At 41.8% G+C, this 23,369-nt stretch overlaps 1 protein-coding gene across 34 annotated transcripts in view; it reads right to left on the bottom strand.

Moving 5' to 3' along the window:
- The window catches only part of HDAC9 (histone deacetylase 9), a 670,023-nt gene that overhangs the window by 373,172 nt on the left and 273,482 nt on the right, over window positions 1-23,369 (bottom strand). The gene's annotated exons all lie outside the window — the stretch shown is intronic.

The raw sequence follows: 23,369 nt of genomic DNA on the forward strand, positions 1-23,369 counted from the left end.
ACTGGAGTTGAATAGGCCTGTGGTTCCGCAAACGTTACATCTGAATGTGGGGAACTGGAGTCGGGCATGGTGACAAAAGCAGGGGTTCAAAATTGGAACTCCAGCCTGAACCCTCGGGTTGTAATGAGTTTAGTTGCCAGAACCCGAGGTTTCAGGTAGTCTGAGGCACATCCAAATTCGTAACTGCAGGTTACTGTCCCAAAGCAGATCCAGCTTAAGCTTCCCCACCTTCTTCCCCTGTGCAGACTTTCATGCACACAAAGGACATATCCTTGCACAGGCACATGCGTGGAGAGGAAGGAAGGATTGAAGGACAGACCTTCAAACCTATTCAGCATTCCCTGGTCCTGCTCTGTTGTCATGCACTGTGCAGATATCCTGCCATGGGGATTCCCGGGAGCGGAGAGTCCCCATCTCCTGGCCACCACGGGACAGCGATGTGGCCGTTCCAGGGCGCTGTCAGGAGTGCACATGTACACAGCGGGCATGTCTTTTCAGCAGCTCGCCTGCAGTCCTCAAGGCAAAGTAGGCAGTCTCTGGGGTAGCTCTCCCCACAGCTCGCCCGCACACAGCAAGCTGGCTCTATTCAGAGCCCCCATGGCCCGACACTCTTGCGAGGGAGGTGTTGCTGGGAAAGGGGGGCGTATTGCCCTCTTGAATCAGTTATGCTTTGTCCAGGCATTTCACTCCCCACACCCTGCAATGGTCCATCCCATGAGTTTTCTGGGGGTGTCACCATGGCCTTTCCCTCTCATGCCTGGCCAGTGAGCTCCAGGTCAGGAGGCTGGATACTTGAAGAAGGATTTCAATTTACCCAAGACTGGCCCTGGTGACTGACCTTGGTCATGAGTAAGCCTTGGTCATGAGTAAGCCTGGAGAGTAAGCACTCTCCAAAAGGGGAAGGGGCTATCTGCTCCTTCCCAATCTCTCTGTGAAAAAGATAGAACTTGGCTGCTAGGTTATTCCTGCCAGGGGGCTGCCTATCAAAGCCTGCCAATAGCACCCCCACCCAAAACCTTTGCATGGGTGGTGCAGACAAGGGGCTGTGGCACAGACCCTTAAACCCATTCAAAATTCCTGGGTCCAGCCCAGCATGGCACTTTATGCATCTCTTCAGGTGCCGTGATTCCTGGGAGTAGAGTGCCCCGGTTCCCAGCTTCCCTGGGATGGCTGCGTCATCCATGGGGGGGGGTGCACATCTCCACATGGGCTGGTTGGCAGGTGGCATGTTTTTGTAGCAGCTTGGTGGCAGTACCCAAGACATGGAACGCTGTCCCCGGGGGCAGCACTCCTGACGGCTGCTATTCAAAAAGCAATCTTGCTCTATTTAGAGCCCAAATGGCCTGACACTTTTGTGAGAGGGCTGGCCATTGGAAAAGGGGGTATTTTGCTGTCAAGCATCATGACTGAATTTGTTTGGCAAATCTCTCCCCTCCCCTCTGATGGTCCTTCTCATGAGTTGCCTGGGGTTGAGAGCTGGTCTTGTGGTAGCAAGCATGACTTGTCCCCATAGCTAAGCAGGGTCTGCCCTGGTTGCATATGAATGGGAGACCTGATGTGTGAGCACTGCAAGATATTCCCCTCAGGGGATGAAGCCGCTCTGGGAAGAGCAGAAGGTTTCACGTTCCCTCCCTGGCTTCTCCAAGATAGGGCTGAGAGAGATTCCTGCCTGCAACCTTGGAGAAGCCGCTGCCAGTCTGTGAAGACAATACTGAGCTAGATAGACCAATGGTCTGACTCAGTATATGGCAGTTTCCTATGTTCCTATGTTTCTATGTCCCCGCAGCCTGGCACTCTCTTGAGCCGTGGTTTTTGGCACAGATTCCAATGGTAGAGCATTACCAATCCAGCCACCTGGCCCTGCCCGTGAGTAAGCTGGGGAGGGGCATGAACCCCCCCCCCAAAAGGGAGAGGTGCTGGCCCCCCCTTCCCCAAACAATATGTGAAACAGTAGAACATTGCTGCCCCTGAATCCCTGCTTCCGGCATCCCCTCAAAGCCGGACAGGAGCCCCCCGCCCCCTGAAATATTTGTTCCCTGGCTGGAGAGGGGATGCCCTTTGCATGCTGGCCATCCCTTCCATGAAGGGGCCATTTGCCTGCTTGCATGGACAGACTGTGCACAGGGCTTAGGCGTGGACCTTTAAACCCGTTCAAAGCTCCTGGGCTGGGTCTGACGTGGCACTATATGCAAATCTCCTGGCATGTGGATTCCTGAGAGTGGAAAGACCCGGTTTCCAGCTGACCATGGACAGTGGGCTTGCCCTTTGGGGCCACAGGCAGTGGTATGCATGGGCATGTGGGCTGACAGGACATAGGGTTTGACAATGACTTGGCGGCAGATGCCGGGACTGGGACAGCACTCCCCACCACTTTCCTGCACAGAGCATCCTCTCTTACTCCCTTTGGTCTGCCACTCCAGTGAGAGAGTGTTCTGTGGCGTGATGGGGAAGATCTCCAATGTGATGATGTCTGAGATGGGACATCACAGGAGGCTCTTCTCATGAGCAAGACTTAGGGAATCTTCCCACACAGGGAAGGGGCTGGCTGCCTTTCCTCCAACCTAGATGTACAAAAAGTAGAACTGTGCTGCTCTAGCTTTGACATCCAACCCCAGGGATCCCTCCCCAACCTTGGCATTTGCTCCCCTCCTGGCACTGTGATGGGGTGCCCTGCTCATGTTGCCACTTGGAGTGTTTGTGCTTGTGAGCATACATGACTGCTGCTCCCTTCTCTGGGAGCAAAGCGTCCTGTCATCCCATCCCCTTTCCCCTGCCACTTGCCAGATGGGGGAGGGAGCAAACTACAGAGTGGGAATTGGGGCTGCCCCTGAGCGACTGCACGGCTTGACAAGCTGGCCAGTCTAGGATGGGGCATGGCAACGTCCCTGTAGCCTGGCATCTCCATAGCTGCATAGCAGCCAGGAGGGGAGTGGCTGATTTTCTGAGAGGCTTCCAAAGAGAAGCGGCAAAGTAGGGAGCAGCTAAGTTCCTGGGCAGGTCTGCACCACCACCTCTATCATTGGGATTTAGAAACTGGCACAAAACCGCAGTTATAGATGCGTTGGCAGTGGGACATAATACCTCCATGGCAAAACCTCAGTTGTCAGTTGGAAACCTTAGAGATAACCAAGGGTTCCAACAGGAGTTTGGCGAGGCAAACCAGAGGTAGCTTTTGGGCTATAATTGTGGTTTTGCACATTCAGGTGTAACCGAGTTACGACGTCAGCTAGGTTTAACTGTGGTTAGCCATTACGTCTGAATGCAGCCTGAAATTCTGGAGAGCTGCAGCCAGATAATGTAGACAAGGCTGAGCTAAATGGACCAATGGAGAGGTCTTGTGGTAGCAAGCATGACTGGTCCCCTTAGCTAAGCAGGGTTCACCCTGGTTGCATATGAATGGGAGATTTGATGTGTGAGCACTGTAAGATATTCCCCTCAGGGGATGGAGTTGTTCTGGGAAGAGCAGAAAGTTTCAAGTTCCCTCCCTGGCTTCACCAAGATAGGGCTGAGAGAGACTCTTGCCTGCAACCTTGGAGAGGCTGCTGCCAGTCTGGGTAGACAATACTAAGCTAGATGGACCTATGGTATATAGGCAGCTTCCTATGTTCCAGTATATGGCAGCCAGTATATGGCAGCTTCTTATGTTCCTATGACTCAGCATAAAGCAGCTTAATATGTTTATGGTTTTTTAGCCAATACTATCACAGTAACTCAAGCTGACACTAAAAACACTGAGTTAATCATAAAAACCACCATCATCATTCCCAAAGCCACCATTCCCAAAACAACTATAAGCCATCATTGTTTGATACAAAAAACCAAAATATCATGAGACATGGCTGGTCTTTCAGAAAAAGAAAGGTCTATGTAGTAGCAACATTCATATTAAGAACTGAAGTCATGAAAATTCAGTAAGCTCTTTCATGGACTCTGCCTTTGTCAGCCTAGTTGTTCCTAGTAGTTGGTCTTATTTCAAATAAAAAATAATCAAATTGGTCCTGTTTGATTTACAAAGGCCACTTGTATTCTATTCAGTTACCTTTTGAAGTTTGTTTGTTTGGACATTTGACCCAAGGGGATCCTGTAGAGAGTATGAGGGAGGAGACAAGAGAAAAAGGGAGGCGAAGGAGAAGGAGAAAATAAGTTGTTGCTGAATAAGCCTTTAGTTAAATCTACTTAAGATTTTCTTGTGTGTATGAGGGAAGCAGCTATAAAACACCAGTCCAGAGTAAGTGATCTGAGGGCCATGGTTGAAAATCCAAAATTTATTTTATGCTGTTCTGGGAATTAAAATGCTCCAACCATCAACAGCAGGAGAGCAATTTATTAATAAAACTGTTTAATTAAATTGTCTCAGGAATGGAAACTATCTATAATTACAAAAACATGGAAGACAACTGAGAGTTACATAAATTGTCCAGATAACTATGAAAAATTAACTATTATAACATCCACTTTCTAAAACTGAAAGTTATTTTCATTGTGATCTACTGAGGAGAGCCAAGAAAGAAACATTGTTTAACTTGAGGTAAACTCACATTTTACTGAATAGCAGTTATTCCAGAGCCAGGGTTCTAAAACTTGTGTCCCCAGATGATGTTGGATTACAACTCCTATGTTACCAAGATAGCTTGTCTGGGGGCTCCCAACAGCAGCCCTACACCTGATTTGGAGCAACAAGCTTGTAGTTTCCATTTTGTCTCTCTGAACTCATGGGATCATGGGCTCACATTTAATTGCATGAAGTTAACTCATGAGGGTATGTCATTTGGCTAGTAGCATGGGGCAAAGTAACTCCAGGTCAAGTCTAACTCATGATTGTAAGAGGACTATTCCTCTGCTCTTCCTTCCAGTTTCAGCACAGCTGAGGAAGCTGAAGTAGACACGAGTTAATTAAGTGCTATTCTTCTAACTAATTAAGTGCTAATTAAGCTCTAATTAAGTGATAATTATTTTCCTTAGTCAAAGAGTACAGTGAAAAAATGGGACTTTGACTAAACATAAAGAAGACTAAACTAATGACAATGGGTACAGCAACCAGCCTCAGAATTGATAATGAAGACACTGAAGTGGTGGATAGCTTCTGCCTTTTAGGATCGGCCATCAACAGTAGAGGATCCAGCAGTCAAGAAATACACCGCAGACTAGCACTTGGTAGGGTTGCAATGAAGGCCTTGGAAAGGATATTTAGATACCATGACATGTCTATACCTACAAAGATTAGAATCATTCGGACAATGGTTTTCCCCATGACACTCTATGGATGTGAAAGCTGGACTTTGAAGAAGCCAGATAGAAAAAGTATTGAGGCTTTTGAACTTTGGTGCTAGAGAAGACTTTTGAGGACAGCCAGGAAAACAAATGGACATGGACAGCCAGGAAAACAAACAAATGGATCATAGAACAAATCAATCCAGAATTTTCACTCAAGGCACAAATGACCAGGCTCAAACTATCATACTTTGGACACATCATGCAAAGACCCAGCTCCCTTGAGAAGTCCATAATGCTGGGAAAAGTTGGAAGGAAAAAGAAGCGGACGGCCAGCAGCAAGCCATGACAGCAATGAATGCACCACTGAGTGACCTAAAAGGCCAAGCTGAAGACAGATCATCCTGGAGAGAATCTATCTATGTGTTTGCTCAGAGTCGACACTGACTTGATGGCAACCAATCAATCAATCCTTCTAACAGGGAGAGCCAAACACTCCTCTCCACGTTCGCACATTGGGTTAACTTCAAGTTTATCACCTTCGCAGGAAGGAATAAGATAAGCGGTAACAGGCTCATCTCTCTAACAAGAAGTGCCAATGGTTGGCTCGATGGACATTCCAAGGCACTCCCAAGATCCTTCCTGACCATACAAGATAAGCTCTAATGCACCCATTTCACTTCATCCTGCACAGGTTTCTCAATTTATTCACCTCATTGGGCTGTTAGATCACACCCAGAGAGGTTTGAACAGGACAAAATGTATTCTTTGGTCTATCGCACTGTGGTCAACATTTGCTACCCAGGCAAGATGTGGCCTATTTCTTTCCCTGAGACCACTAAGCAGTGTGTCTCTTCTCTGGAGTTACCCGTTGTGTGTTCATGTGTCTGGGCACCAGCTATACCATCTTGCTGTGCCTTGGCTCTGGTACCCACCCTGCTTTTCATCTCTAGACCAGCCCTGCTTCCAGGAGTGATCTCTACAGCACGCTTGGCTGCAGCAAGAAACTGGTCCACTGAGATCAGACCTCCTTAGGACATTTCCTGGCTCTCTGATGCTTGAGTGGCACTTGGGTCTCACTCTTGCATTCTGCCTTCCTGCCTATCCTAGAGGAAAGAGGTCCCTTGACATCGATAGTCCAAACACACCACCAGGAAAGGGACATGAGGTATCTAAATATCTGCTCTTAAGTTTCTTGCTCCCCTCTTTCCTACTCTCTAACTCTAAAATCCAAAGCTGTTCCCTTAGACTGTTTCTCTATCCAGCCTTGAGTGGATTTAATTCAGATCTCAATCTAAAACATCTCTTTGTGAACTTCAGTTTAGTAATATTAATATTATTAACCTGATTACCTTTATTAGTTGATATTGCCTTTTAATCAATCTTCTCTTTTTGTACCCCTAAACCCCAAATAAACCTGGTTGCATTAGATTTCAGTTCTCTGCCAGTCATCTCCAAGACCGAGGCTTCGCTCGAATTTATTCTGAAATGAGCTGCTCCGTCTAAACTCGCTGGTTCCCTACACAAGCCCAAAGGTTAGGAGCAGTATCATTAACACCTATCATCCCTAGATCAGCCATTGTGGCTGGGGATGATGGAAATTATAGTCCAAGCACCAGGTTTAAAAACATACAAGTTTTGTATCTCATGGAATAAAACAGAAACAAAATTCGTCCCCTAGGCTTTACAATTGCATGAACAAAGCACACATACCCCCAAGACATGTCCCTGTGCCTGTTGTCAGATGCAAGGGGGTGGGGCCAATGCCGAGGATGGGGCCTATCAGCCTCAGCAGAGCTTCCCTTCTCTACCTCAGTCAGCCGTTCCTGGAATCACAGACTAGGAGCTCCTTTCCCTGCCTTTCAAGGAGGCAGGAAAAGGAGCTCCCAAACAGCGATTCCAGGAACCAATGACTGGGGAAGGGAAGCTCTGCTGGGGCTGATGGACCCCATCCTCGGCACTGGCCCCACCCCTTGCATCTGATGTCAGGAGCAGAGGGGCTGGGCAAATGCCTGGGAGAGGGTCCATTCAGACCTTCTCCCATCCATCCCCAGTCAGTGTTTCATTGAAACACTGGCTGTCTGTTCCCCTAGCACAGCCAGCATTTCAATGAAACACTGGCTGGGGAGGAGGGAGGGGTATGCATTTAGATCACCAGCTGGGTATGGATGGGGCAAGGGGGTGCCCTGGCCGAGGGAGAGGGGGTGCCTTCGCAGCCTCTTAGACCCTGGCAGACCCTCCATCCTTACTCCATGATCCCTAAACCCCTGACCAATACAATATGGTAAATATCAGCCAATATTGTATTAGATTAAGAATTTTTCATCAGGAACGATACAATGCAAAACTCACATGCTATTGATATATGCTCAATCCATATCCATTGAATTGGAAACCATTTTTGTTCTGATTCAATCCACAGCCCTAACTGGTATGATGTAGCTGCTGCTCCCCTCCACCACATGCACCCACCACTGTACTCTGAGTTGCTCTGAGCACAATTGTCTTTGGAAAACCAGAATATAAATTTTAAAAGCAAAATGTACATGCAGCATTTTGCTAGATGTGCATAAAACTTGTGCATACACTATATTCTGTCATAGCCCCTAGGTCATGGCCTGAGTATTTTCCATAAGTAAAGTAAAGTTGTGTCATCAAGCCAGTGTTGGCTCCTGGTGACCAAAGAGCCATGTGGTTTTCTTTGGTAGAATACAGGAGAGATTTACCATTGCCTTCTCCTTCTCGGTATGAGATGATGCCTTTCAGCACTTTCCTATATCGCTGCTGTCCAATATAGGAGTTTCCCATCTTCTGGGAAACACACCAACGGGGATTCAAACCAACAGCCTCCTGCCCTCTAGGCAGGTTACTTCCCCACTGCGCCATTAGGTGGCTGTAAGTGCCCAACTTAAAATCAACCCTTTTTGTAGTTTAAAAATCAGCACCCTTTAAAAGAGTGCTTTGCTTTTAAAATATGATGGATAGCAATATCAATACAGTAACAAGGACAATAAAGTAATAGCCTTTATTGTAAGTGTGACTTATTCCATGGGCAAAATGAAGAGTACTTACTCCCTTTATAACTAGGAGACAGAAATTTAAAAATCTACTGTAACAAAGTGATGAAATGGACTAGCCCTGTAGATTGTAGAAACTTAACATTAATGGAGTTCTGAGGTGTAATCCATTAAGTAATCCATGAAGTACAGTATTGCTGATGCAGTTTCCAGTAGTTTCAGTGGTGCTCAATGAAACTCAGTGGAAGTCCCCATTAATAGAAGATGCATAGCAGCAGCTGGTGGACCATATCAGTAATTGCTGGCATTGTCAATAAAGCACTATCCATTTTTTTCATTAAGCTTATAATAATTAATTTTGGCTTGGCTTTCAGTTATTATTGCTATGCTCTATCCAACTGTTCCAGTCATACTTTGGTCTTTCCAGAAACTGTAAACACTGAAATCTGTCTCTAATTTGTATTTTATTAACTCATCTACTTAACAAGTAGAATTATGATTTTTTTGATGCTGATAATAGGATAACATTTCTCTGGAGTTTAACATACATTAATCTTTCTAAATTTTAATCAACAGAAAAACCTGAGGTATTTCTCACTGGATAAAGAACTGTTCATAGACATAATTTTAAATATGCATCAGCCTACAAACTTCTGAAAAGTCAAGTGACTGACTAAAGAAATTAGTCACTGCTAATCGGAAACATGAACTGATCATTTATTAGGCATAGCAATTTTTAAAAGAAATTTGATAAGCAAAGTATAGTGCCTGGTTTCCGAGGAAGATAAATGATTACTCATTGTTTTGTGCTTCTCAGTATGCAAACCTAATTTTTAATTATGCTTTCTCGCCATATATCTATGCTGGGAATATTGAATACATGTATTATAAGATTCAAAATTTAACATACCTTTCGAGCAAGGAGAGTTCCTTCCTTCCTTCTTGATACTAACATGATTTCCTTCTCGCCACTACCACTCTCATTCTGGCACTGATATTTTGATTAAAAATATCATAGAAAGTATTGTGGTGTGTGTGTGTGTGTGTGTGTGTGTGTGTGTGTGTGTGTAGGGCGACAGTATCCCACTTGTTCAAATGCAGCCAGTTCTACTGTACCTTCCTCCTTCAAAATGAATGACAGATCTACGATACTATCTCCCTATGACACCTCTACGTTTAATGCCCCCACTCCCATCATCTTCTAATAATCTGCCTAACTTATACAGCCTCTGTTAAACAAATTGTTGGATGTCATCTTGATGTGTTCTTAAACAGTGTTATGCCTCTAGATCTGAGTAAAAAGCAGAAATGGCAAATGAACTATCGTGCCTCTACACAGACTGAACTCATCAAATTTTATCCTGCTGCCAAAACACTCTAAATTCTGAGTGTCTTTTTGTGACCCAGCTGTCCCTAACCTAAACTCAAAACCTGTGCCACTGACCAGGAATGCTCCTTCAGCCTGCAACCCTTAAGCCTGTGTGGATGTAGTTCTCTCACAGTATTTCAGATACATTTTACCACCTAAAATTAATTCCCAAGGCTGTCATTTTATACAAATTTTCCTAGTAATAAGCACTAAACACAGGGAGATTTTCTTCTGAGGAAACATACATAAGATTGCACTGTTAAAAGCAACACATTTATTCAGAGCTTTTTAAACCTATTCTGGGTACTTTCAAAAGAACATAAGAACAGCCCTACTGGATCAGGCACAAGGCCCATCTACTCCAGCATCCTGTTTCACACATTGGCCCACCAGATGCCTCTGGGGAGCCCACAGGCAAGAGGTATGTGCAGGCCCTCTCTCCTGCTGTTGCTCCCCTGCAACTGGTATTGAGAGGCATCATGCGGCCCAAAGCCACCAGACTAGTAGCCATTGATAGATCTGTCCACCATGAATCTGTCTAAGCCCCTTTTAAAGCCATCCAAGCTGGTGGCCATCACCACATTGCATGACAAGGAATTCCATAGATTAAGTTGAGTTGAATTCAGCATGGATCACACTGACCCAGGCTGGACCTTGTTCAAAATTTCCCAGAGAAATCCCCAACAGCCTAATGAACACATTAGTATACCATTCTGAGCCAATTTTTCCATTCAGCCCTGGGATGGACAGAGGTCATCATGGTTGAAACTATTCTGTTCTCTTTTAACTAACTGTGGAACTGACTTGGATTGGCAATTTATTATTTATTAAGCACATTTAGGTACCGCCCCATACAAAAAGTCCCTGGGTGGTTCACAATACAAAACCATTAAAAAATTAACACTATTAAAACAATTTAAATACAATAAAACTCTAAAAACCAAAGCTTTAAAACTATGAACTAAAAGCAGTTCTCAAAAAAACAAGTTGTTCTGGTAAGAACTAATATGCCTACTTTCCTTTCACTATAATCTTAATTGATAATTACCATTCTCACAAGTTATCCCACTTCAGCCTTAAATTTTCATGTGTCCGCCATCCTGAATTGAGGTGGATGATATCATCACAAACTACGCCGTTGAGGTGTCCCTATGGGTCACTCATTACAACAGTACCAAATTTGGTTCAAATCAGTTAGGCAGTCCACAAGCTAGCCCAGTTATGCCTCAAACATTCATGAGCCCACCATCTTGCATCAGGGTGGATGACAACATTACAAACTACACCCTTGAGCCGTCCCTATGTGTCCCTACACCTGTACCAAATTTGGTTCAAATTGGTTAGATGGTCTGCAAGTTAGCCCACTTGTCCCTCAAACATTTATGAGTCCACCATGTTGAATTGGGGTGGATGACATCATCACAAACCACACCATTCAGGTGTCCCTATGTGTCTGTACAACTGTAGCAAATTTGGTTCAGATCGGTTAGGAGGTTTACAGGTTAGCCCACTTGTGCCTCAAATGTTTACACGTCCGACATCTTGAATCAGAGTGGATTACATCATCACAAACTATGCTGGTATGGTGTCCCTATGTGTCCCTACAACTGTACCCAATTGGATGGACACACACACACTATGCCGGGTAATATCATAGGCTTACTTTCCTTAAGGAAAGTAACGAAAAGGCTAAAAGAAAAAGAAAAAGAAAAAGAGAGGGAGTTTGAGAAACCCTTTATCTTCAAGAATTTAACAGAGAATATAATAACCTTCAAGAATTTTGTGTGGTTCAGTCAAACCCTGTATTCAATAGAGATGTGCATGAACTGGTGCTGGGCCAGTTCAGCATGGGGGTTACATTTGGGACCGGGAGGGTGCTCCCCGCCCCCACCGGCCACGTTCTCCCCACTGGCAATATCTCCAAAACTGCTGGCGTGGGGCGGCAGCATACGTCCTTGCTGCCCCGGTCAGCGTCAAACCGGAAGTGCCTGATGCCCTAGTATCCAAGAAGCTGACAATTTGGGAGAATAATTTTATTATCAAAAATAAGCAAACACTTCTGCACTTGATGGCCACAAAGTAACACACACACACACACACACACACACACACCCTCTTTAGAATGAGGAAAGTTCAGTAATGTTTCCTCTTTCCAGTTTGGGAAGTTAAACTGATATCCACAAAGAGATTACAATTATTCTGAAATAATTATTTGTGTAGTAGTAGGCAGTTATTTGTGGGAGAATCCCTTGTAGATCTTCACACACCTTTTAAAATTATAATCTAAATCATTGTTTCTTGGTTAGCACTAGTAGTACAACATTCGACAGAATAAAGCTTACTGGAAAATATTTCACTTTGGGGATGAAGAGCTGAAACTCTATTTCCCTCATTTTGATCCATTATTTCTGAACATTTTAAAGAGAAATAATTAATACCTTTTGTAGAGCAAAGCCTTCCCTGAAAAGTGTAGCGATAATCTCTAAGGACCATGCAGATTTGTTTTACAAACATGGCCTAAAGTGGCACTTCTGTTGTTTTAATAAGAGCTGGCTTTTCCTCAGGCATTTTTATCTCTACAAATTTCACAACCAGGCGACTTGGGAAGTAGATACTTTATAGCAAAAACATGTCAGGTATAATTGTAAAAGCCTAATATGAAAATGTCCTTGCCCTTGGCATTGAGTTTAATATAAAAGGTAAGCCTTTGTTTGTTTGATTGCAAATTTAAGTTCTAGCACTGTCATCCTGCAAAGAAAACCCATTCACCAAAGCAGACATCTTATGTACAGGTGTGCTTGATGCAACTTGCACACGTTAATGGACTGTCGGAGAATAAAAGCTTCAGCCATTCAGCCCCAGAGGCTGCACATACAGACAGCAACCTTTCTTCGAACCTGAGCAGCCAACTCTGACTAAAGCTATTCCTGGAAATATTTTCCCCCATAATATTGTTCACAACATGGAGCTATTAAAATACAACTAACACATCCACATCCATGTTCACGTCCCCGACAGAGTATGGTAAATTTTGACAGCAGTGCTAACTTGCTTGACATTCTGGAAGGACCTAATGCAATATCCCTTTCCACCCTCTCACAGGTGTTTTTCCGCTCTTACAGCACAAGTCACAAACATCTGTTCAACAAGTACATGCATGGTCATTTGTTGACGTGGACATGGACATGGGCAGGGACACCCCCCCCCCCGATCTTCCTTCAGTATATACATTCTTACAAATTTCAAAGATTTCACATGTATCCTTTCAGTACATGGAAAAAAGGAAGACATGGGTCAATGCACTTGTACCAGCATACTTTAAGTTTTGTGAAGGGTTTTAAAAGCACAGAATGTGTTTTTTTAAACCATCTCTCATTGACTTTGGATCCTTCCAATCAAGTCAACAGAATAGTCGTGTAGCCTACGGAGCGACCGTCTTGTCCCAGCTGGCAGAAGAGGGGGCAGGAATAGACTCAACCTCCTATCCCAAAAAGGCCAGCTGATGAATACTTCCTCTGAAAGACCAGCTGCACAAATCTAGATATTTCAGCATTGGCAGGCATGGAAGGCAGTGATAGCTCATTTGCCCGCCCTCCCTCCAAGCAAGGCATTAGGAGTTTCCTGACCTTCTTCCTTAACTCTGCACTTAATAAGTTACTTTAATCATAAAATCTAATATAAAAATAATTCTGACGTCTTTAATTTGAACTCTAAACTCCGTGACTTCAGCTGGGTTTTACAAGATTTTAGTATATATACATAACTCGAAGTGACTGGAGGCTGCTTCATTTGCTTCAGTGTCTGGGAATATTCCATGACTCCTTATGTATACTTTTATGCATTTTTGTACTCTTGTTGGAGACAGTTGAAAATGAGTAACTTGATGACCACATTCACATATAATGCGGAACCGTGTGTCCAATGAACCGGGCAGGGGCCCTCCCGTCTGAATTCTGATGAAATAGAGAGTCCCTCTCTGCAAGTCAGCAAGACTGCAGGGAGAAGGGGGAACTGGCTGCACAAGCTTCCTTCTCTCTTGAAGGTCAGTTGTACAGACAATGACAGCCAGGTTGAGGGAGGAGCTTCCTCTCTCAGCTCCGGCTGGAGTTAATGCAACCTGCATTTCTGCATTTGCATGTAACACAGGCTGTGTTAAACCTCAAGTTGGAGTGGTAAAATTCACTACAACCTCAGAGTACAAACTGCAGTTTGGAGAGTGGAACCTCGGGTAGCTCTCCGAACAAAACTGGAGTTCTGGGAGCCAGACCCATAACGGTCTGGTAACCTCTGGCCCCTTGAACTCCGGTTCCATGTTACATGATAATGAGGCCTCAGTCTTCTAAACAGATTGATATCTTATAAGACAGACAATTTTGTATCTTCTTCTGTAAAGGTATCAAGTTTCACAGGTTTTATAAAAAGACAAAATAAAGACAGAAATAAAATTAAAGTAAAAAATTGAGCACAATTTGTGATTGAGCACGAATCAAGCATGTGTCTGCTTCTTGTCCAACAAACACTGTCTGATGTTTGCCATTGTGACAATTAAGGTTGTTAATTAGTTAAATCTGTCTCCTCAGATGGCTTTTGAATTCCCCCCCCCCGGCATTTTGGCCAAACTGTCCCCCTGGAAGGGGGCAAAAAACACCAGTTGCTCTGTAAGACAACTGCTAGGATGAATTAAATTCAAAATAATTCATTCTGAAGAAAATGTCACTGTGACCTACAAAATACTTGGTTATTGTTCATATTGCTCAATAAATTCTTGTGGGTTTCAAAAACAATATCCTTTTAAAAAATGCTGTAAAATGCTTAATCTCTCTTGTTTTCGGAACACTAATTATAACAGAGTAGAATGAAACAATACCAAGAATTAGAACTTAAATGTTATTTTATTTTTAGGATAGCTTCAGTTATAACTGAGTACACATTTAGCTATGACATGAATCCCTACTGATGTTGTATAAAGTTTCATTGTATTTACACCAGTGGTTAAAGAAACTGGTGGTGGTTTTATTTTCCTATTTTGAATAAAGTTTAGCACCTACCTGAGAAGATGTTCCTTGACCTGTGAAGAACATCCTTCTGATAATTAGTCTTGAAAAACTACAAGATTGTGCGTATATAGAAAGTGAAGTCAGGAAAACTTTCAGGGACTGTCCCCCTCCCTACTTTGGTTTCCATTACTTAGGAATTTCTGTGTAGAATGGTAAGTGAAAGTCTTCTTTCTTATTCTCTCAGGTTTATTTGGGTTCATCATCCAGTAAAGTCCTTTACTTTTCTATCAATTGTCCTTATTTGATGAAGGCAGTGATAGTGTGACAAGGTACAGATGGTAGATGTGATTCTGAACTTTCTAAATGACTAGCTAAAGACAAGTTGATAAGTATTTGTATGTGTGGTCTGCTTGGTGCAGCTCTTGGATCTGAAGGAGACAGCATGACTGTTTTATTTTCCTTGTAAACAGTCATCAACAAGTTCCATTACTTATAATGGAATACTATCAGGGAAGGTCCTACAGATTTCTGTACTATTCATTAAAATTCCTAAGTCTATTTCCTTACACCCATGAATATTTTGCTTCTAATATAGGAGAACCTCGTTATTCACAGAACCACTATTCACAGTTCCACATATCCAGGGGGTGTCTCATTGACACCCTTTTTCAATATCCACAGATACGAAGGGGTTAAAACCAACGTATCCACGTTTCCTAGAGGACTAGAAGTGACTGTGGAGGTCACTTCTGGCTCCCATTTTGTTTCACAGAGCCCAGGAGTAAGCAGGAGAAGCCATTTTGTAGCTCATTTTAAAAAATGGACATTTCCCATGATTTCCTGTGGTTTTCAGGGGCATTTCACTCTTTTGAGGGCATTCCTGGGCACATTGGGGACCCGCAGAACACACCACAGTGAGTTTTGGGTCATTTTGGGACCATTTTGCCATTTAAAATTTTTCCACTCCACCCTAGTACCTCACCCACCTTTCTTCCATAGCCCTAATGCCTTATTACTGGTGGCAGTAGTTGAGGACCAGAACCCCCATGAGTAATGAGGTACTCTTGTAGTCTACATTTTGTACAAGATGGCACATTAATAGGCAAAATAAGAACTATCTAGGAAAAATATAACCTCAAATCTTGATAGTTTGATTAACCAAAGATGTGGTGGGGGGGAGGGAGGTTTTGGATGGTTTTTCAGCTATAGGCTAGCTCCTGTCTGCAAGTGAAAAAAGGTTGTTTTTGTAACCAGATCATCATAAGTTTATTTGCAATGGCCTCCATCCAATTTTGTACACACAGAAACATTACTTCAGAAAACAATAATTATGCTGTTCAGCCTCCCATTGATTTTTCAACTGGAAAGTTTATGCATGTATTTAATTCTCTTCCATTTCTTCAATTTAAGCATAACTGGAACTAATAACCATTGAGTACAGTTGGACTTGAAAGTGCTTAATTTTGGAAAGATTGCATCCAACATAAAAACAAAAATTAGATTGAAACCACCAATAGAGTTAATAGCTTTCTGTTGTACACATGCTAGTTAGTGCTCTTCCACTTTGTTCACCCAAAAGCTGATTGGCGAGATTATTGCTTTCTGAAATAGTTTTCACACATGCAGTCCTGGCAACTGGATTGGAGAGAAGGAGACACACGCAGCAACCATATGCATGCAGGGTTGCTCATCTAGCTAGGCATAGAGAAGTTTGGAGAAAGAGCATCCACTAACTAGCATAATTGTAGAACAGAATTTCTTTTAACCAGGTTTTAACTAAAGTTCTTAGGTCCCAGAGGCGGCGTCAGAAAAGAAATGAGTGGGGCACAGAAGGAGGAAAGTGCATTTATGGGTAGGTGAGCTGTGTCCCACATACAGTATTACATTTCTGAAACAGAATTTGAGAGACAGGTGGGGGAGCAAACTATTTGTCTGGAGAGGGGGGCTTCCCCCCCGCCCCACCTTGACCCCACTCTGGAGTCACCCTTGTTACATCCTTAGCAAAATACTAACTATAATAGAACTTTGAAGACCCAACTTTAGCTTGGCGACTGGAATGAGTTTAGATAGGTATGATATAAAAGGTGGAAGGAAATAGATACATCCATACCTTTTCTATGCAGTATGTATTCACTTGTTCCACACATACCACGATGGGAGAAAGATATAATTTTTAAAGCCCGCAGTAAAACTCACATTGATTTTAATGAATTTAAGTGGCAACCTCTGTGTTTTATCTTCCTAGTGCAACCTGAAGCAGAAATGCTGGCAAGAAAATGAAATATGATGTCACTCAGGACTCAATCACCAGAAAATAAGACAGGCAAAGCTAAACATGTGGCAAGAAACGATGTGCTACCCTGCTATTTTAGATTACTGCAAGGATTTTCAAAAAGAATGAATTGTTTTTATACTACATTAATACCTTAGCGTCTCTAGATACACAATGATGGAATCAGCTGACAGTTCCCATTTTGAGCAGACCATTATGATAAGCTACCCCAGGAACATAGAGCTGCTTTATTCTTTTCCTCTGTGGTTTTCCTTCTGCAGTGGACTAATGCAGTGGACTAATATTCCAAGGTACATTCAATACCAACATGGACTTCCTGATGAATTATGATGGTTCTAAGCAGCCACAGACTACCAGATGAATTATGATGGTTCTAAGCAGCCACAGGGTCCGCACATTACCACAACTGGTTGATAAGATGTGGAATGGATTGGAATATCTATATTTTCTAGCATGGTATGTTCCTAGTGGTTTTATTGGACATTATGGAGAGTGCAGTTTGTGTTGCCATAAACATGCACCCACTAAACATTTCATCTTGAAATGTATAATTATATTGATTTATATCCCACAGCATCTTTCTGTGTCATTAAAATGCACTCATTTACTTTTCAGAGTGAATATAATCTTCTTTGGGGAGAAAAAAGAAACATCCTGAAAGCAGGATTCTTTAATTTTTTTAATTTTACTATAAAACCTGCCACCAGCAAATAAACACAATTCTGATTTAAAGCAGCAGAAGCATTGGATTTTAGTGCTCCCATAAAACAATCAGGCTGTGAAGTGAGATGCTGAAGAGGATAGCTGCTCAGGTCAGCCAATTTAATCTAAACCTATCCCAATTTCGCAAACATTCACAGCAGCAATTTTTATTCTCGCACCTAGTCCCAGTACATGTTGCATTTATATTCAAGGGTGGCAAGTTAAACCTATAGAGAATGAGCCTTAGAACATGAACCACTACGTGCACCATAGCAAATAATAAGGATTGTGTAAAAGCAATGCATGATTAAAGAACAAAGTGTCAAATTCTTAGATTTACACACAAAGCCTTCACCATCAACAGGAAATGAATTTGTGCTTAAAGTAAGAATTGGTCTTCTGAGAATGCTATATTCACTTGTATAGGTGGTGGTGACCCAAGAAACAGAAAGAACATTTTAGAAAGCTCCAGAATTTCATATTAGGCTCCCAGTGGCCTCCAGGTACTGAACAATCCAGGTACTTCGACAGGGGCTCTCAAATATATGCAAAAAATATTTTCTGATAAACCTGACGAGTATCACCTTATTGAAGAGATTCACATGCAATGTCAAATCATGATTTGATACTACAGGAAGTAACCCATAGCCAGACACACTTTCTGCCAATTGTAACTAAATAGTCATAGTAATAAATAAATACAATATTTGTAATTTATCTCCAGGAGTTAAACAGATGTGAAGCCAGCAAACTGTGTGTCACTACTTCCAATCAAAAGGTAGAGGCGATACCTTATGTCACCTCCTTTTTCATTTTCAGTTCCTCTTGTGGTAACTATAGAGAAGCATACCTAACCAGGAAAAAAAAATATTGATGCTTTCACACAAATTTTGTGATTCAATTTTTTTTTACTATTTTGGTTCTATTGACTCTATTTGTCTAGATGCTAAAGAGAATTCTGCACAAAAAAAGAATTATAGAAGTATTAGAATGCTTTGTGATGTTTTTTCTTTCCCCCAAAGATTTAAATTTAATTGTTTGTGTGGTTTTTTTGGGGGGGATGATGGGAATGACATATTTGTGTTGTAGAGCTACAATAATCCAATCCTATGAATAACTTCATTATCTACTAAGTGGATAAGATTGACAGAAGATCCATTCCATGCATCATAACAATATCTATAAAGTTGTGGGCAGTGTTGCGAATATAGAACATTGTACTAGTGTAAGCCAGCTGTTCTTCAGTACTACTCTGTTAATATCCAGTGGCATAAACTGTCTGTATTACCTCCTATTTTTCACATTCACTTTCTGTTAAATGGGTTTTTAGATCTACAATTGTTTAGAGCTTATTTCTGCATAATAAATTTCAGGGTAAGTGATCTGTTTATTTTTGCTGTCAAACCAGACACTGTAGATAGTGCACCTTTAGGCTCTGTAGGCAGAATCTGTTCAAGCGATATATAACACATGCAACCTTACTTTAGAAACTCAGAGTGGCCTAAAAGAACACAGATTTAAACCTTCCAAAATTTAAGGAAACTATTAGATAATGTTTTCTTAAAATGTTACCACAATCAAGGCAACTAAGTAGTATCAACCTGTTTCTGGAGCAATCTATTTTAGATTGTTTGCCCTTGGGGACAGGGAGGAAGTCTATTTATTTATATCTATGTAAACCACTTTGGGAACTTCTGTTGAAAAGCAGTATATAAATACTGATCATATTTGTATATAAATTTTCATCGTATTCGTATATAAATATTCGTATTTCATTTCTTCCCTTTCAGCCATATCCCACATAACCAATGGGATACTCTGCGTTCCAATATTTTTTTGTTAAATGCTTCTTCCAAAATTTCCAGCAATTATTAAACACATAAAAATAACTGTTCAAGATAGGCATCCAGATACTATATATCATAGGATGTATATTTTAAGGGAGTTGGGAACATGAGCAACATATACATGACCACACTGAGAACTGTCTTAACAGCAGAGGTGGGTCATGCCATGGAATTAACTTGTTAAAAGAGCTGTAAGAGTTATAATACAAGAACAATGGTACACTCTGATCAAAAGACATTTGTCCAACAGAAGGTATTGCTTGACCTTCTCAGACTTTTTGTCATTAACATGTGCAGACCAACTGTTTTCATCATCTTTCATGACTTATTCTTATTTCCATTTTGTCCATAAAGCAGTTTATTTGTTCCGTAGTCTCTTTTTCTCAGTGCCAAGTTGCACAAGTAAACCAAAGACTTTGTTGTATTCCACAGAACTACCTTCATCAAAAGCATTTCTAATTGCTTCTGATGAGTGTACCCTGCCTTCTGTCCAAGACTTACAGAACCACAATGTCAGTTGCTCGTGTGCATGTAACTTCACTGACATATATGTTCCAATAAGCAAATCCAGGAAACAATCCCTACTGGGCTATATCCAAAACCCACTGAATTAATTGAGGTTGTTTCTGTTGACTTTGGTTCATGATGCCTTGCAATTAATGACAATCCCCCTTTCTCATAACCTGTTTTAATCAACAGCAATGGAAGATTCACCTTCTGTTGAAAATATCTAAGGGCAAAATCTAAGGATAATATTCATAAACTCATACAATGCCACTGATTGACTCATTTTCACTACACAGGGTTTTTGTTTGTTTGATTTATTTTGGTGGGGTAACGTTATGCATAATAGGAAGGGCAACAGAAAACACTAGGCAGCATCCAGAAAGGTAGTTATGACCAAAGTCCGATTAATGGGACTTAAGTTAGTCATGACTAACTTGTCTAACTGACTTCAATAATACTTAGTCATGACCAACTTATCTGGAAGCTTGCCACTGTGTTTTTGAAGCTCTGTTATAGCTCAACTACTGGAAGAAGTATTTGTGGGTGGTGAAGACAAGGGCTTGGCTGAGGACAAATTGGACATGGTCACCAAGGACTCCAATCTAAACAGTCTAAGCGATTTCCTGATATTTTGGGAAATAAATCAACTTATTCCAAGCTGATTCAAGAAGACTAGGACTGGGTATGTCATTACTTCCAAAAGAATCAAGAAAATTACTTCCAAAAGAATCAAGAAAATAAGCACCAAGTCAGTCATTTGAAAATGGTATTGTCAGGTATGATATGAAGGACACTTAGTTGTGAGCCAACCAGTCTCCACCCCTGTACACAGATGGTAAAAAAACAGTCAGGCAAGTGGGGGTGGGAATTCATGGAGGACAGGAACAGCTTCTGGGACATGACACCTCCACCCCCCCGCCCCGGCCCTTCACAGTACAGAAGGCTCTTTACTCTTCTTCTCCAGGAACCAGATGGAGAATGCGACTCCAAACATGCAGCATCCCACAGCGTCTTGAATCTTCCCGACACAGAGACAAGCATTTGGATCCTTTCCTCAACTGATCAAAATAGCACTCTGGAGCCCCCATGTGTACAATAGGACAAACAGACTGGAAGGCTCTTAAAGCCACAGGGCTTAATTTTTCTTCCTGTTGCCTTGGATGAGAAAGACAAGCTTAAACAAGATAAACCTCTGAAAGGCATGACTCCTATCCCCCCTTTTGAGGCACCTACATTTGCTACGGTTATATTAGTCTTAAATGTTTTGACCATGTATATTTGATAGGAAAATAATTTCACAAGATCTAGCACATTATAAAATCATATATGCTAAATGGACTCCCCCCATCCCAGGCTACTAGTCCAACATCCAACTGCATTGAATGGCCACCTACAGACCATAGCCCATGGTGAACTAGCAGAGCTTTGTTTTTTGTGAGCTGAGGAAGCAGGACTAGTCTGTCTTGCTTGCAAGACATGCCGTTTCAGCCACGTGGATCCTATCTCAGCATCCTATCGCATATAGCATATGATCACTTGACATTTTTTGTCTAAAGTTTAGGTTTGCTAACTGTTTTGACATTTTTAAAAACTCCCCAATTATGTAATTACTTTAACTTATTAGATCGATAAACTAAAGTGTGTCGTCGAGTCGGTGTCGACTTCTGGCGACCACAGAGCCCTGTAGTTGTATTTGGTAGAATACAGGAAGGATTTACCATTGCCATCTCCCACACAGTATGAGATGATGCCTTTCAGCATCTTCCTATATTGCTGTTGCCCGATATTGGTGTTTCTCATAGTCTGGGAAACAGACCAGTGGGGATTCAAACCAGCTACCTCTGGCTTGCTAGTGAAGTCATTTCCCTGCTGTGCCATTAGGTGGCTCATTAGCTCAATAGGATATATTTATTTTGTCACTACATTTACACTCTGCCTTCCACCAAGCTCAGATCACCACAGGAGCTGCTGGCCATACCACATCTGAGTTTCAGAGATGGAATGACATTGGCTACCTTCAAAATATTACCTGGAAGAATGAAATCATATAGAGGCGTTCTAGAGTTAAGAATGCAAATATAGACCTGCTTTTCTAATTATATTCTTATGAACCACACATGTTCATGTGGTTCAGACTGGTTTGTTTTTGTGCTGAAATGCATTTTTCAAAGCCACTGAACCACAAAATGCAGTGCAATACAGTTTTTGTAACTTAAAAGGGGAGAGCGGGCAAATTTAAATCATTAAGCTCATTTTCAAATACACTTTCCTTTGCATGAACATCAGTTACTTCCCACAAAATTCCTCCAAATAATACACCTCCAGAATCTAAAGAACAAAATCTGTACAAGAATGAGGAAAGAAACATTATCTATGGAAAGAGATACCATGGCCTACTAAAACACTAAAAACTAAGGAGGTTTTATGCAAGCTATTTTCCCCCCCAGTGTAGCTGAACTTCTTGCAATTTTCCAAGAGAATGTGTGAAAAGACGCCTCCGTATTGTCAGGCAAATGAGATATGCCAAAACATTCGTTTCTCTTTTATAAATATGAATAGAGATTCACTCTATTTTCTCATTGTGAAGCTGTTCAGTGTAGTGCTTAAATTTTTAGAATAATAAGCCATGTGGTTGTTTCAGATAATGGAGGAAACTAGGTATTTTGGAGAGGACATCAGGAAAGAATGGACAAGAGCTGGTTTAATTAAGGCAGCTGAACTTGTGTAATTTGCTTATATCAGACACAAGTACAAAACAGAAGCTTTAAAAGAATTCACAGCATATTTGAGAAAAGCATGAGGCTCATGGTCTGTTCCTTCCTAATTGGATTATGGATAATTATTTTTTTAAACAAAAGCAGGTTTGTAGTCTTCTTTACATGATTAGGCTCGATTGCAAATTTAATAACTTGTTTTAAAGTTCTGCTTTCTTCCCTGAAATGCTTGCTAAAAAAAAGGCTACAAATAACTAAGTTGTGTCTTCCTATGTCTTTATTAGGAAAATGCTCTAAGTCCTTTACTTTCTATGTAATCAGAGCTATAATTTCTTCAGGTTATTTTAGGACTGGGCTACAGCTAAAGCAGGAAACTCTGCTTTATTCTGAGCTCCAGATATGTCAATGCAGCAAAGCAGCAATCTAGTTTTATAAGCTATCTCCTTACATAAAGCATAACACTACTGTTAGACTTAGCTCCCCACCAGAGATCCCATACTGGCTGTTATCTATTTTTGGAGCAGATTGAGAATCATATGAATACCAGTTCCCAAGTCACTACTATGGAAGTTAGGTAACGTTTGACGGTTTTCTGAATAATTTTAAAATGATAAATTGCTGCTTGTGCTTAATGAGCAACCATAAAATCTGGAGGGCTACTGGGTGACTCAAAGGCTCTACTAACTCCATGTCCAGCATTTCTAATGCCTGG

Source organism: Hemicordylus capensis, chromosome 6 (assembly GCF_027244095.1).
Source record: "Hemicordylus capensis ecotype Gifberg chromosome 6, rHemCap1.1.pri, whole genome shotgun sequence".
NCBI classification, from domain to species: domain Eukaryota; kingdom Metazoa; phylum Chordata; class Lepidosauria; order Squamata; family Cordylidae; genus Hemicordylus; species Hemicordylus capensis.